At 39.1% G+C, this 13,760-nt stretch overlaps 1 protein-coding gene across 1 annotated transcript in view; it reads left to right on the plus strand.

The window, feature by feature from the left end:
* Positions 1–2,984: 2,984 nt before the first annotated feature.
* Positions 2,985–13,760, plus strand: part of Plekhf2 (pleckstrin homology and FYVE domain containing 2) — a 30,967-nt gene continuing 20,191 nt past the window's right edge. Inside the window, exon 1 of the mRNA XM_046464931.2 lies at positions 2,985–3,223. The gene's annotated coding sequence lies outside the window, so the exon portion shown is untranslated. The remainder of the gene's footprint in view (positions 3,224–13,760) is intronic.

Raw genomic sequence — 13,760 nt, forward strand, 5'->3', positions numbered from 1 at the left:
TAATACACTTTGTTAGAATGAGACATTTTACTGAAATCTGCCAGAAAATATTTATAATAAATATAAAGTTAACAGTGCCTCCAATGTGAAATGTACTCCCCATAGGGTTGTGCTATGGCATCTTCAGAGATGAGCCACTGAAGGGTTTCTGCAGTGGAGAGACCCAGTCTCATGTAGTACCTGTGAAGAGGAGACCAGAGGAGAGATCAGATGAAGATATTTGGAAGCAAAGAGACTGATGAAGGAAATGGGAAAGAGGATGAAAGGATTATGACTCATTAGGTTTGTGGATGGCAGTGCCATTTTACTATGATGGTTAAAGGAATGAAGAAATTAAGGACTAATTAAAATCCAGATATTTTCCATTTCCTTTTGAAGAGCTCTGTTTTCAACTAACAGTTAACCAAACTTCTCTTGAAAAACTTATTCATTTGATTCAAGGACATAACAAGGTCTCCTTTGACTTTCAGACTTATAGAATTGAGTTGATTTAAACTCAAATTGTACTAATATTTTCAAGTTCCTCTGTGTGGTAGGTACTCTGCCAGAGACTTTACTCACCTCATCTCATTTCTTTCATTCAGCAGTCTATGAAGTAGTTTCTATTTGGGGGCAGGGTACTAGAGATTGAACTCAGGGGCACTCATCCACTCAGCCACATCCCCAGCCCTATTTTATATTTTATTTAGAGACAGGGTCTCACTGAGTTGCTTAGGGCATTGCTTTTGCTGAGGCTGGCTTTGAACTCATGTTCCTCCTGCCTCAGTCTCCCCAGCCACTGAGATTATAGGTGTGCAATAATGCCTCGCCCAGGAGTAGTTCCTATATTTTTGTGGTACTGGGGATTAAACCTAGGACTTTGTGCATGCTAATCTAGTGCTCTGTCACTGAGCTCCATCTCCAGCTCTGTAGTTCCTATTTTTATATCCATCTTGTGAGCGTCACATAGAGATCTTATCACTTGATTTGAACAGGGTACAATTACAGGTCTGGGCCAGGAGTTGATCCAATTGCCTTTCAGTGCTTTAAGTGCCTTTGTTCAGCTTGGTCTGTGCCAACAAATAAACTTTCCATGATGTGAATATTTTATAACTCTCTGTCACCTGGTCAGTGTGACTGAGGCACTGAATTTTTAATGATTATCACATTTGTCAACACAACTCTAAATAGCACACATTTCAGGGAGAAGATAGAATATGAAGAATGCAGAAAGAAAAAAAAAATCTATATATGTTTAAATCATTATTTCTGATTTTTTTAAAAATGAGATACCCAACAATTAGGTAAATTGTAATAGGTGTGTAGGTACATCTACACTATGTTTAAGAACTTCTTTTATTTCACACTCATACAGCAATTACCATGTTCCAGGAATATGCTTTACAAATATTAATTCATTTAATCTTCATAATAACTTTGTGAGGTAGTTTCATTTTGCAAATAAAGAATCTAAGGAAATAATTGGATATGTCCAAGGATATAGGTAGTTGGTGGCAGAGCAAGATTTTGAGTAATCATTCTGCTTTGTATTTATGTATTTTGCTGTAAGCTAAATAAGTATATTGGGGGGAGGGCAACATTTTTACTAATAGAGGTGAGTGACCAAAAATGGTGATTAATGACTAGATCTTAGACAACCAGATATAGCAATTCTTAACTTCAAAATTAAAAGGGATTTTAGAGATTATTTAGTCCAGCCCTACCTCCACTGATAGTTATTGCTGTGCGCTTAGAGGAGGATGAGACCAAGTGAAGATGGGATAGGGTAATGGATAAGTCACGAGTCCTGGCCACTTGTGATCCTGTCTGTAGGGACAACTAGAGCCAACACATGAAAAGATTGCGTGCTCGTGACCCTATAACTTTCCCTATTGCAAGCTTCAACTTTGCTCTTTTTGTCCTAGCTATTATTAAAAAAAAAAAAAAAAAAACTATTTCAGACATTGAAATAGGGAAGGATGGGAACTAGAAAGCCTGGAGAATTCCAGACTGAAGACCGGGTGGCAAAACGGCAGATTCCAAGCCTGTTCATTTTCTCCTCCTCAGTGCTCCTCTATGTGTAGCTTGGTTGGTGGTGGCGTAAATCAGAGAAATCAAAAGTAAAAAAAAAAAAAATCCTTTCATAATAAATCAATAGGAAATATAAAATGTTCCAGACCCAACACACTCACACTTTTTATTTAAAGAATATGCCCATCCCCCCCACCCTGCCCCATTCCTTGTCTATCCTAGCTATCTTTGATGCCTCTCGATGAACCCATCAGACGCTTAGCAAACAGGTGCTTTGGAGTGAATGAATCAGGGCACGTTTAACCCTATATACTATCTTATCATTGCAGTTTCTAGGTATGTGAAGCAGGTAGCTGAATTTTCGCGGCGTCAGAGAAGTTTTGGAAAGACCGGGAGTCCTAATGCATGCACTAAAAAGAATGGGCTACGCGAAGCATGTGGGGTATGTGTGGTAGCTTTCCCTCGTTTCAGGAAGTAGGGGCCTTAGAGCAAGCAAATGGACCGTTTGACGGGAAGCTTCCTCGAGCTAACTGAGACCGGCAAACAACTGTTAGTGAAGCTTTTGGCGTCTAAATCCAAAGCCTCTCTTTCTCATTCTTCAATTCCCTGGGGAAGCGTGTAAAGGGGTGGTAGCGGAGCCGGGGTTTCCTTCCATTCTTCTAATCTCCGTGAGAATTTCGTAGACAGTTGAATAGTCAAGCCAGGAAAGTCAGGTAAGGCGCCTCACAGCCCCAAACCTCTCCTCCTCACGCCTCACCGCGATAAAGCCAAGGAACCCACCTAACCCTCCCGCTGTGGCCGGGGGCTGACTGGGTGGGCGTGGCCTCCGCCAATAGCCCCGCCCCTCGAGCGCGTCGCACAGCCGGGAGAGGCGGGGCAAGGGAACCGGGAAGAAAGGGCGGGGAGCGAGCGGGTTGGGTGTGCTCGTGCCCGCGCGTTCGCCCTTGGCGTGTGGGCGGGGGCGCGCCGTGCCCGCGCATGGGAGAGGCCGGCCCAGGCGGCGGTAGTCGGGTTCGACTGGAGGGGCGGGGGAGTCACCTGCGAGCCGCCGCGCCGGCCGGCTGTCCGCCGCGTCCGGAACGCGCTGGCTGCGCGGGTCCGCAGGCCGCACACACCCAGAGAGGTCGGGCTTGGGAACTGGCAGAGTCCGCGCCCGGCGTCTGAGACGAGGAGTCGGACCTTCGCGCTACTGCCGTTGCCCGTGCTCGGCCGGGTAGGTGAAGCTGGGGTTGGTGGTCCGCGGGCTTCTGGCGGACTGGGAGTGGAGAAGCGAAACTTTCCGGGCGCTTCCTCCGCTGTCCCAGGGCCGTCCGCGGCGCCGGGAGGTGTCGTCGCGGGCGGCGACGGCGGCCGACGCCATGTTGGGGTCTAAGAAACCGGGCGCTCCCGGGCCGCTCCCCTCGCGCTGAGGCCGGCCCTTGGGCTGGACGCCGCCGGCGTCCCGCGGTGCCCGCCCGCAGGACGCCGCCGCCGTGGGGGGCCGCCGGGAGGGTCCGGCGGGCGGACGCGGGAAGGGGCCCCGAGGTCCGGCGAGAAGTTGTGGGACGCCAGGACTAGGGTCCCAGACGTGGCCAGTGGCGTCTCAGGGCTCCAGCATTTTCCTGCCCCCCAAAGTTTTCAGGGTCTGGGCATCACGGTGCACGTTGTAACTTGAACGGCATATTTTGTAGGGAGTTTTGGGTGAAAAATGGCACCACAGAATTTGCTCGGAAAGAAGCGATGGCTTCTAGGCTCTTTATTTGGAGTCTTTTAAAGCTTTATGGTCTTAGGCCGAATTTATTTTTCTTTAAAAAATTATTCGAGAGCTCGCTGCTCGTGTTGCTTGACCAGCCTTCTGTGCTCCTAGAACATTATAGCAATAACCTGTGTGGGTGCGCAATGGAAATGAGGACTGTGGAGGTTACAGATACCTAAGTCCTTCTTCGTAATTCATGCACACAAAAAGTACCTTAGATCGATAAATGCCCTCTTTATAGTTTTATTGCTTTGCTGAGGAAACTCATTAAAGAAAGATTTTGACACAGTAAAGGCATGTGTTGTTCTCTTAAGAATAAATAATCTTGACATTTTGAAGTGTTCCACTCTCATTGGTTCTTTGAGGGTGCATTCCTTCCTATTTTGAGCATTTACCTTTTTCTCAACTCTGGTAGCGCATGGGGTCCTCAGGTTAATTCAGTATTAACAGAGGCTTCTATTTTTAATCTCTTCAGGTCATGACAGCATTGAGAGGTGAATGGTATTAGGTTACTTTTTTGGAAGGCACATGTAATCGCCTCAAAAAAAAAAAAAAAAAACAAAACTGGTGTACTGATTAAGGCATCAAAATTAAAGATTCAGCATGAATTATTCCAGCAAATGAACATAAAAAATTTTTTAAATATAAAGACAGCTTTAAAATTCTGTTAAATGAATTGATAAACCCTGAACCATATCTTGGAGAATTTCTCTTTTTACTCCTTAATAGGTAAAAATGTACTTTCTGCTTTGATTTTACTCCCAGTTTCCTTAGTTCTTAAAAATCTTCTTTTGCTTCATTGTCAAGTTAATGCCATTGTACATATTTATTGAGTAGACTTAACTAATTTCTCAAATCTAGAAACTTAGCTGGTATTTAACTAAGGTCTTTTCATTCTCTTATAGTGATAGGATATATAACTCATTTCTGTCTGTCCACGGTGTTTGCTCTTTTCTTATCACTGCTGTTTCTAATTTGAATTCAGTTCTTAAGTACAAATACTTATTTCCTAGAGAGCTGTTAAAAGGGCTCTTGTCCTGAAGTTTTTCCTCTTAAAGATATTTAAACCTATACTTTTTGAAGGCTTTCTATCTTTCTCCCATCTACCTTCTCTACCCAGGAAATCAATTCACTTCTCCAATAGTATCCATCAGTATTGTATGGATTTGTAATGGCTCCTCCTTGACAGCAGGCACCACATTGGGTTTGATTTGCCTGCCCATTCTCAGCAAGCTGAGAATGTGGCAGCTGCTCAGGAAAGGTTTGAATGGATAAGTCCACATGTTTGTTTCTTGTAAATATGCTTCATGAGTTTCTTATTAAATTTTAATTTCCATGGCTATAGTTGTTAAATCTCGGTGGTATTTTCCTTAGTACATGCCATGGACACCATTAAATGCGCAGATTGTGTGCTCTCTCTCTCTCTCTCTCTCTCTTTTTTTTTTTTTTTTTTGATGAGAATTTATTGTTGTGAAGATTCAGATTATTGTGGTAACTCAATGAATTTTGGCCTGGGGTATAGAACTTGAATGTTCATGAAATTTCCAAGAAGATAATAGACTGGAATGTAATCACTGATGAATGGAGAGATGCCATGGATCAATAAAAGGATTATAATCATGATTCTAAAAGGAGATTGACTTTTTTACACTTGATGAAAATTTGGTTAATGCCTCACATTTTGAAGGTCATGTTTATATAGACTGTTTCATAGAGCAAATTTTTGTTTTTTCAGAATTATCTTTGAATATTATATTAAAGTCCCCTTATTGGAAAACAAAAACATTGCTTTTCTATTGATAAGTTTATCTTTGAGAACCAGGTTTGTGCATTAACTGCCTGCTACTTGCATGCTGGCTTATTTGAAAATAAATAAAATACTTAATAGATACACTTTTATGGTGCTAATTTAAGTTTCAGAACATCTCTAGGTTAAGGTTTTCTGTAATTCTGTAATGACTGTAGAATTTGGGGTTAATTTCCTGCCTCTACCCAATACAACTTTCTCCCCAGCAAATCTGTAAACCACAAGCTAGTGTGTACAATTTGAGGAAGTCCTGGGAAAGAGAGAAAAGGCATTCAAATAATTGGTCTGAGTGTAATAGAAAGCAAATTTCATATAGGTGTACTGGAAAAATCAAACTGAGTGCTTGCCACTGTTGCTAGCTAGTTTATGACTCTTGAACAGATCACTTATCTAAGCTTCACTGGAGTCATTTATGAAATGGACGTAGAAATATTTGCCTCACAGGGTTGTTTTGAAGATTCAGTGAGAATTTATGGAAAAGACTGGCACATGATAGTATTGTTTTAACAAGTAAACAGTAGCAGTGAATCACAGAATTTAAAATTTTAAAAGGTTAGCAGTCTTTAGAAATAACTAGTTCAGTTGTCAACCTTGGCTGTGCGTTAGAATCACCTCAAGAGCTTCTTAGAAATCCTTATGTCTAAACTTCACCCCAAAATGAATAGGATTATGGGTGTGGGGTCAGGCTTAAGTAGTTTTATGCCCCTGCCCCCTTTTTTTTCCGAGCACTCGTGATTTTAATGTACAGTCAGGATTGAGAATCTTGAATGAAATATAAAGATTAAGTGTCAGCCAAGTTTACTAATAGGCTAGAAAGGATATATTTGTAACTGAGAAAAAAGTGAAGTACATAGAAATTAGGTAACAGTTAAATTATTTCTGGCCAGACTGTATATTTGGGACTAGGGTTCACTAACTCCCATGATTTTCACCTCCCCTCTGTATGAACAATCCACACATATGACCCTGTTATTTCACCTTATTATTATTTGGCTCTACTCTACCTGAAGTCTTCACCCTGTGGCCAAATGGTGATTCAAAAGCCAGCTTTCTCTTTCTCTTTTTCCATCATACCTGGGGAAGTAGTTTTTTGTCCTCATTATCATTTTCAGGCCTTCACAGTGTTAACCTTCCTTCTTTCCAACCTTGAACTCTTCAGTTATATTTGAACTTTGATCTTTGCTGAATATAACTGGTCAATTCTTTTTGTGTGTGTGTTGGGGAGGGGGGGTTGGGGATTGAACCCAGGGGTGCTTAACCACTGAGCCAAATCCCTAGCCCTTTTTATATTTTATTTTGAGACAGAGTCTCACTAAGTTACTTATGGCCTTGCTAAGTTGCTGGGGATGGCTCTGAATTTGCAGTCTTCCTGCCTCAGCCTCTAGAGCCACAGGCATGCACCACTATGCTGGACTGTTACTGGTCAGTTTTTTTTTTTTTTTTTTAAAGAGAGAGAATTTCAATATGTATTTTTCAGTTTTCGGCAGACACAACATCTTTGTTTGTATGTGGTGCTGAGGATCGAACCCGGGCCGCACGCATGCCAGGCGAGCATGGTACCGCTTGAGCCACATCCCCAACCCATTGGTCAGTTTTTAATTTGTAAATATCAATTTACTTTTTCTGCTTTGCCTCTGTCCCGTAACTCTCCAAAAGGTCATACTGTGGTGACTTTGTTTTCCTGTGGCTTATGTACTAATTGCTTTCTGATCCCATTCTCATCCTCAGATTGACTTTAATTGTTCTATTGCTATTTCACTCTTCAGGCTGGGAACCCAGATCTTAAAACATGTTACTCTTGGTAGACAACCTTGCTTCCCTCTATGGTGATTTAAGATTTTATGGGACTGGGGATGTAGCTCCATGGTAGAATGCTTGCTTGCATGCTCAAGGCCCTGCATTTCTTCTCCAGTAACACACACCACATATACATGCATGCACACTCATGCACACACACAAAATTATGATGTGAATTTTCTGTTTTCTTCTTTGCATCATCATCTTCATCTTTTTTTTTTTTTTTCCTTGACACTTTTGGAAGTGGAGCTACCTTTGTACTTGTTTTGTTTAAACAATAGTTGGGGGGAATCTAAAACATTTTGTATGTATATTTTTATTAATTGTATATGTATTTGTATTTTACTTTTTTTTTTTTCCGGTGGACACAACATCTTTATTTTATTTTTATGTGGTGCTGAGGATCGAACCCAGAGCCCTGCGCATGCCAGGCGAGCGCGTTAACGCTTAAGCCACATCCCCAGCCCTGTATTTTACTTTTTATACTTGTATTTTTCTACATATTGTTTGCATTTTGTTCTTAGATTTAAGGTTTTTTTTTTGTAGGCAATATCAAAATATTATCAAAATATTGTCACTCTAGTGCTTAAAAGAGAGCCAGTATTAATTTTTCAGTGTGTATCTTTACAGTGTAATAAAAAATAAATAGGTTTATACTATATATGTTGTTTAAAAAGCTTTATTTAATAAAATGTCTTTTTTAAAATCAGTTTTCCACATTAAGTATTAATCTATGTTCTTTGAAAAGCTGCCTGAAAATCCATGGGTATGCCATGTTTTATATAATTAGTTTTCTGTTGTTGAGTATTTAGATTGTTTTTGACTTTTCATTATTATAAACAGAGCTACAGTGAATTTTTTTTTTTTACAAACAGCTTTGTACAATGATTTAATTATTTTTTGTGTGTATTCTTGGTGGTAGATTATATAAACTTTTGAAAGCATTTATATTGCCAAGGTGGCAATTAGAAACGTTGTTTCAGTGTATTCTGTCCAGAATATGAATGCCTATTTTCCCCACATCTTAGAAAGGTGAATAATTTATCATTTTAATTTAATTTTTTTTATTATGAAGGAGTCAGCTTTTTTTTCTATTTAGTGGTTATTTTTTTTTTATGTGAAATTGCCATTTGTGTCATTTTTCTCTTGGAGTTTTTCTTATGGATTTACAGGAGTCTTTTGTGTATTAAGAATGTTGACCCTTTGCCATCTTTTGCAAATATTTTTTAAACTTTTAGTAGATTTTGCTCCCAATGTTGAAATTTAAAGTTTTATGTAGTAACAGGTTTTCATTTTTGATAGTTGACTTTTTCAAAATATGTTTAACTATTCCTCTGTGGCTAGAAAATTAGGTTTTGTTTTTTCACTATGACCTAGAGGAAAAACTTTTTATATGCAACACCCTTTCTTCCTTCTCCCTTAATTTAGTTCTCCAGGATAAATTTATAAGAATAAAAATTCCAGGATCACAGTCAAACTTTCTAAAATATTGCCATACATTGCCATTAGTCCTCAATCATTCTACATGTTCCATTGCATATTGTGATCTTGTGTCAAGTTATTTAGTCTGTGAGAGTTGTGAAACATGTGAATGCGCATTGAAAAGATGCTGTGTTCTCTTGTCTGCCATTCTTGCTTTCCTTAACACTCTTGCTTTATATTCTAGGTGGTACCTCAAATTTTAGTCCTCTGCCCCTTCTGTTTTTCACATATTAGCCAGCATCTCTAGGTGGGTGACTACCAAATCTCTCTGTAGTCTTGGAATTCCCTCTTGTCCTGGCATCTCTGACAGATGGTCTCTATTGTGTACCCTGAAGGACTTCAAGATAAATGTGTCCCAAACTCATTTCTTCTCCCTCCTGAAACAAGGCTAGCATCTGCCCAGGGACTTATACTTAAACTCTTCAAGTTGAATTATACTCACTTGGTGTTCCTTAGTAATCTCTCTTCCTTTCATTCTTCCCTTTTTATTTCTGCTGCCAATTATTGTGGTTCAGGCTTTTATTACCTTTCATTCTCTCTTTGGAGACTATCATCATATTCTTCTGATTGGTTTCTTTGCTTTCTAACTTGCTTCCTTATATTCTCTCTAGCCCATTTTATGTACTACTTCTGTGCATTGATTAGTATTTTCCTATTAAAAACCTTTGTCTTCCATTGCCTATATATTAAAATCTAAACCCTTTAATCCAAAGTTTACTTTTTTTTGCAATTTGTTACCTCCCTATCTTATTAATCTTCTATTCTGCCACTGTAACTTCTCCTGGGCTTGCATCCTCCATCCTGAACTCCGATATTTCCATTTCTGAGAAATAGCTCACCCTGCTAAATTGTTTGGCCTACTATTGCTGCGAGACCCAGTTTGAATTTGTAGTCCCTTAAGATTTGTTCCTAGATGTTCCACCTGGTCAAAATTACATCATAGCTCAACTCCAAATTAAGTCCTTTGGCCTTGGGACCTTCATTGTTCTTTTTAATTCAATTTAATTTTCTGTTAAATGGTTTTGGTTTGTTTTTCCTTTGCTGTTTACACTTTGAGTCTGCAGATTTGAGGTAATTGTATTCCTCAATTTATAGTATATTACAGGGATACCAAATGCCTTTCTTCTTTTTATTTTTTTCCCTTGTCAGTTACTTCCGTCATTTTCTTTCCCATAGAAACGCACCTGAATTATATATATTTGTCTGTATAAATTTAAGAATATAGCTGTCTTTCCACAGAGATTTTAGTTTTGAGTTTTTTTTCTTTCTCTTTTAATACAGTTTTGCACAGAGCAAGTGATCAGTACATGTTTGGCTATTTGGAATTCATTAAAAATAATTAATGCTTTTATTTGCTTCCATACTACTTAGACTGAATTCTGGAGATTGATTCTAGCTTTACTCATCCATATTCAGTTAGTCATTGTAATCCTGAATCTGACCTATCCTTTCTATTCTGTTGCAAGCTTCGGACTAGACTCTTCATCAACTTTCCTCTGTTTTTTTTTTTTCTCCATGCTAGGGATGCAGGTACATCCCTATCCCCTTTTATTATTTTTGGAACAGGGTCCTATTAAGCTTGCAGAGGCTGGCCTTGAATTTGAAATCCTCCTATCTCACTCTCCCAAATTGCTGGGATTAAGGGCCAGTGGCACCATTCCCGGCTTCCCTCTAATTTTATAATACCTCTATACCTGGATCTTGCTTTTAATCTCTCCATTCTGCTTGTCTTTCATTGTTTCTAGTTACCTTAGGAAAATCCAGATCAAATCAGGCCACTCCTTCCTAAAGTTTAAGAAAGAAATTTCGGGAATCAACAAGGTATCTCGTCTTGCGATTCTCTTTTCACACTAAGTAACTCCTTATATCCTTTGCTGCATGTTTACCATGTGACTTTAAAAATATTTTTATTTTATTTTTTTGCAGTCCTGGGGATTATTGAATCCAGGGCTTTAGGCAAGTTCCCTACCACTGAGCCACATCCCCAATATGTGAGGGTTTTTTTTTTGTGTGTGTGTGTGGGGGGGGGGGCGGAGGGTACTGGGGATTGAACTCAGGGGCACTCAATCTTGAGCTACATCCCCAGCCCTATTTTGTATTTTATGTAGAGACAGGGTCTCGCTGAATTGCTTAGAGCTAAATTGCTGAGGCTGGCTTTAAACTCTTGGTCTTCCTACCTTTTCCTCCCAAACCACCAGGATTATAGGCTTGTGCCACTGTATCTGGCCAACTTTTTTAAAACACATTTTTACTTGCAGAACTTTATGCTTTTGCTTAAGGTAAGTAAAGTACCCCCGCCTTTTTTTTTTTTTTTTTTTTTACTTTTGAAATTAATCTTTCATATGTGCAAATGCTACTCTATGACTTGCCCTTAATCTTTTTTTTTTTTTTTGCTTCCTTACTACTTTGTTGATATTCTTAATTAATTAATTATAGTACTTATCTTATTGTACTGTGTATTAAACTTTGTGGTATATATCTTTCCACATTTTTTATTGACATAGTTGTACATAATGGTGGGATTTGTTGTTACATATTCATACATGCACACAGTTTAAGAATATTATACGGACAACATCATTCCCAATATTTCCCTGCCCCCTTACCCTCTTTTCCTTCCTCCCCCAGTCCCTTTCTTCTACTTTATTGATCTCCCTTTGATTTTCATGAGACACCCCCACCTTCTTTCCTTTTTCTATTTTAGCTTCTGTAGATGAGAGAAAACATGATGGTGATATACATCTTAATTCCCAGTGTCTGGTTTATTCTTTTTTCTATTAAGCATAAAACCTCAAATGTCATGAGAAGATCACAACTGTTTTGAATGATAACTACTGTTACTGGGACTATTCTGGGGAGGTCCCCCCAAAAGAGAGATGGACCTCAATTCAGGGTCCTTATCTCATTGCAAAAAGAAATTTAAGGATGGGTCAAAGTGAAGCACAGATAGAATTAAGAGAAAGAAAAGGTAGATTATGGGCATTGGAGAGGAATATGCTGGCTACATTTTAGCTAGACACATATATATGTATAAGATCGATAATGCAGGGATGATCTGAGCAGGTGTTACTAGTACTCCATTGTGTTGATAACTGGTCACGTTGACCATTAACCAGGATGGGGGTCATTTTTTTTCTTCTTTGTTTTTGATGTGTTTTGCTCCATGGATTTACTCAGTACAACATTTGTGTACAGGTGGATAAGGTCTGATAATTGATTTAAATAGTGCTGTTTGTGATCTTTAAATCTGGATATTTAATCCATGTGAAAGTGGACTGTAAATCTTCACTTAAGTCATGGTCAGTCTTGTTCCACATGCCTCCTTTCTACCTGTCCTTATGTCCTCTGTCCTACCTCAATACTACAGAAATTTGTTAGGGATTTGAAGGGATTACCAATTCCACAGTAGTGTTTTAGTTGATTTTTGCCAACATTTTTTTTCAAATGTTATACTGTGCCATCTTTGCAGCTGTTAGCACTGTACAACTGCCCCACATAAATACTTTTTGAAATGATGCAGTTTTTTTGTCTGAATTTCATTGGTGAAAATATGCACACATCATCATTTTTATTTACTAACTAAACAGCTGTGCTTTTTGAAGAGCAAAGAAATCATTTAGATATATTATCATGAGATTAAGATTTAAAAAAAAATAGATCTGCCCTCCCTTAATACTCAATAGCATTCATAATTAAATATTATAGTTAAGTAGATGATGATGTTTGCTGGTAAATTTAAAATCTGAATCTAGTGAAGCAGTTGATGTATAGGGTGTGGTTCCTGTTTTTTTTTTTTAATTAACAGATGGAAAATGAAGTTTGGTTTTCAGCAAACTCCAGATTGAGAAGCTGCTGTCACTTCTACCTGCCAGTTATATTCAGTGCTCAGTGTACATTGACTGTATACACAATCATTTTTTTTTTAATTTCAATATATATTTTTCGGTGGACACAACATCTTTCTTTGTGGTGCTGAGGATCAAACCCGGGCTGCACGCATGCCAGGAGAGCGCGCTAATGCTTGAGCCACATCCCCAGCCCTACACAATCATTTTTGTGGGTACTGTTGAAAATTCAAGGTTGTAGGAAATCATATTCTTTTCTTAGGAATTTCCACATCTGTTTGGAATAAGCAGGTATTCAAATTGTTACAAAACATAATAAAATACAAGTGCCCTAAAGTGGTATAGGTAAAGCCATGTGAGGATTTGAAGATCAAATAGTATCTGGCAGTGAGGCTGTTAATCTAAGGTATGTCTTGATATCTTGAGGAACTGTTGAGATTTCAGCAAATAGAGAAGAGCAAGAGATGGAAGACACGGTGAGTTTAGAAGTAGGGAAGATCTATTACTTAGAAGTAGGGACTATCCCAGAGAATATTCTGGCACTAATAGCCTGGTTTGATTGTAATAAAGAAAATGTATAGAAAGAGGTAAAACTGTTAAGATAGACTACAATTGGCCAGGACTTGACTGTGAAAGGCTTTGAACACCAGGTTAAGGATTTGGAGTTTAATTTTTCTGGTCTGGGTATTGATTTTTTTTTTTTTTTTTTTGTGGTCCTGGGAATTGAACCCGGAGCCTTGTGCATCTGAGGCAAGGACTCGTACCAACTGAGCTATATCCCCAGCCCAGGGGTATCTGATTTTTGAATAATTACCTGATTATAGTTATAAGGAATATTAATTAATCCAGCTGGATGCGGTGGTGTATGCCTGTAATCCCAGGGACTCAGGAGGCTGCTACTAGAGGATTGTGAGTTAAAAACCAGCCTCAGCAACGGCAAGGTGCTAAGCAACTCAGTGAGACCTTGTCTCTAAATAAAAAATAGAAAATAGGGCTGGGGATGTGGCTCAGTGATTGAGTGCCCATGAGTTCAATTCCTGGTACCCCCCCGCCCCCCCCCCCCCAAAAAAAAAGGAATATTAAT

This window comes from Marmota monax, unplaced genomic scaffold, assembly GCF_021218885.2.
Source record: "Marmota monax isolate L192 unplaced genomic scaffold, Marmota_monax_Labrador192_F-V1.1 WCK01_AAM20220418_F8-fsc00003, whole genome shotgun sequence".
In the NCBI taxonomy this organism is placed as follows: domain Eukaryota; kingdom Metazoa; phylum Chordata; class Mammalia; order Rodentia; family Sciuridae; genus Marmota; species Marmota monax.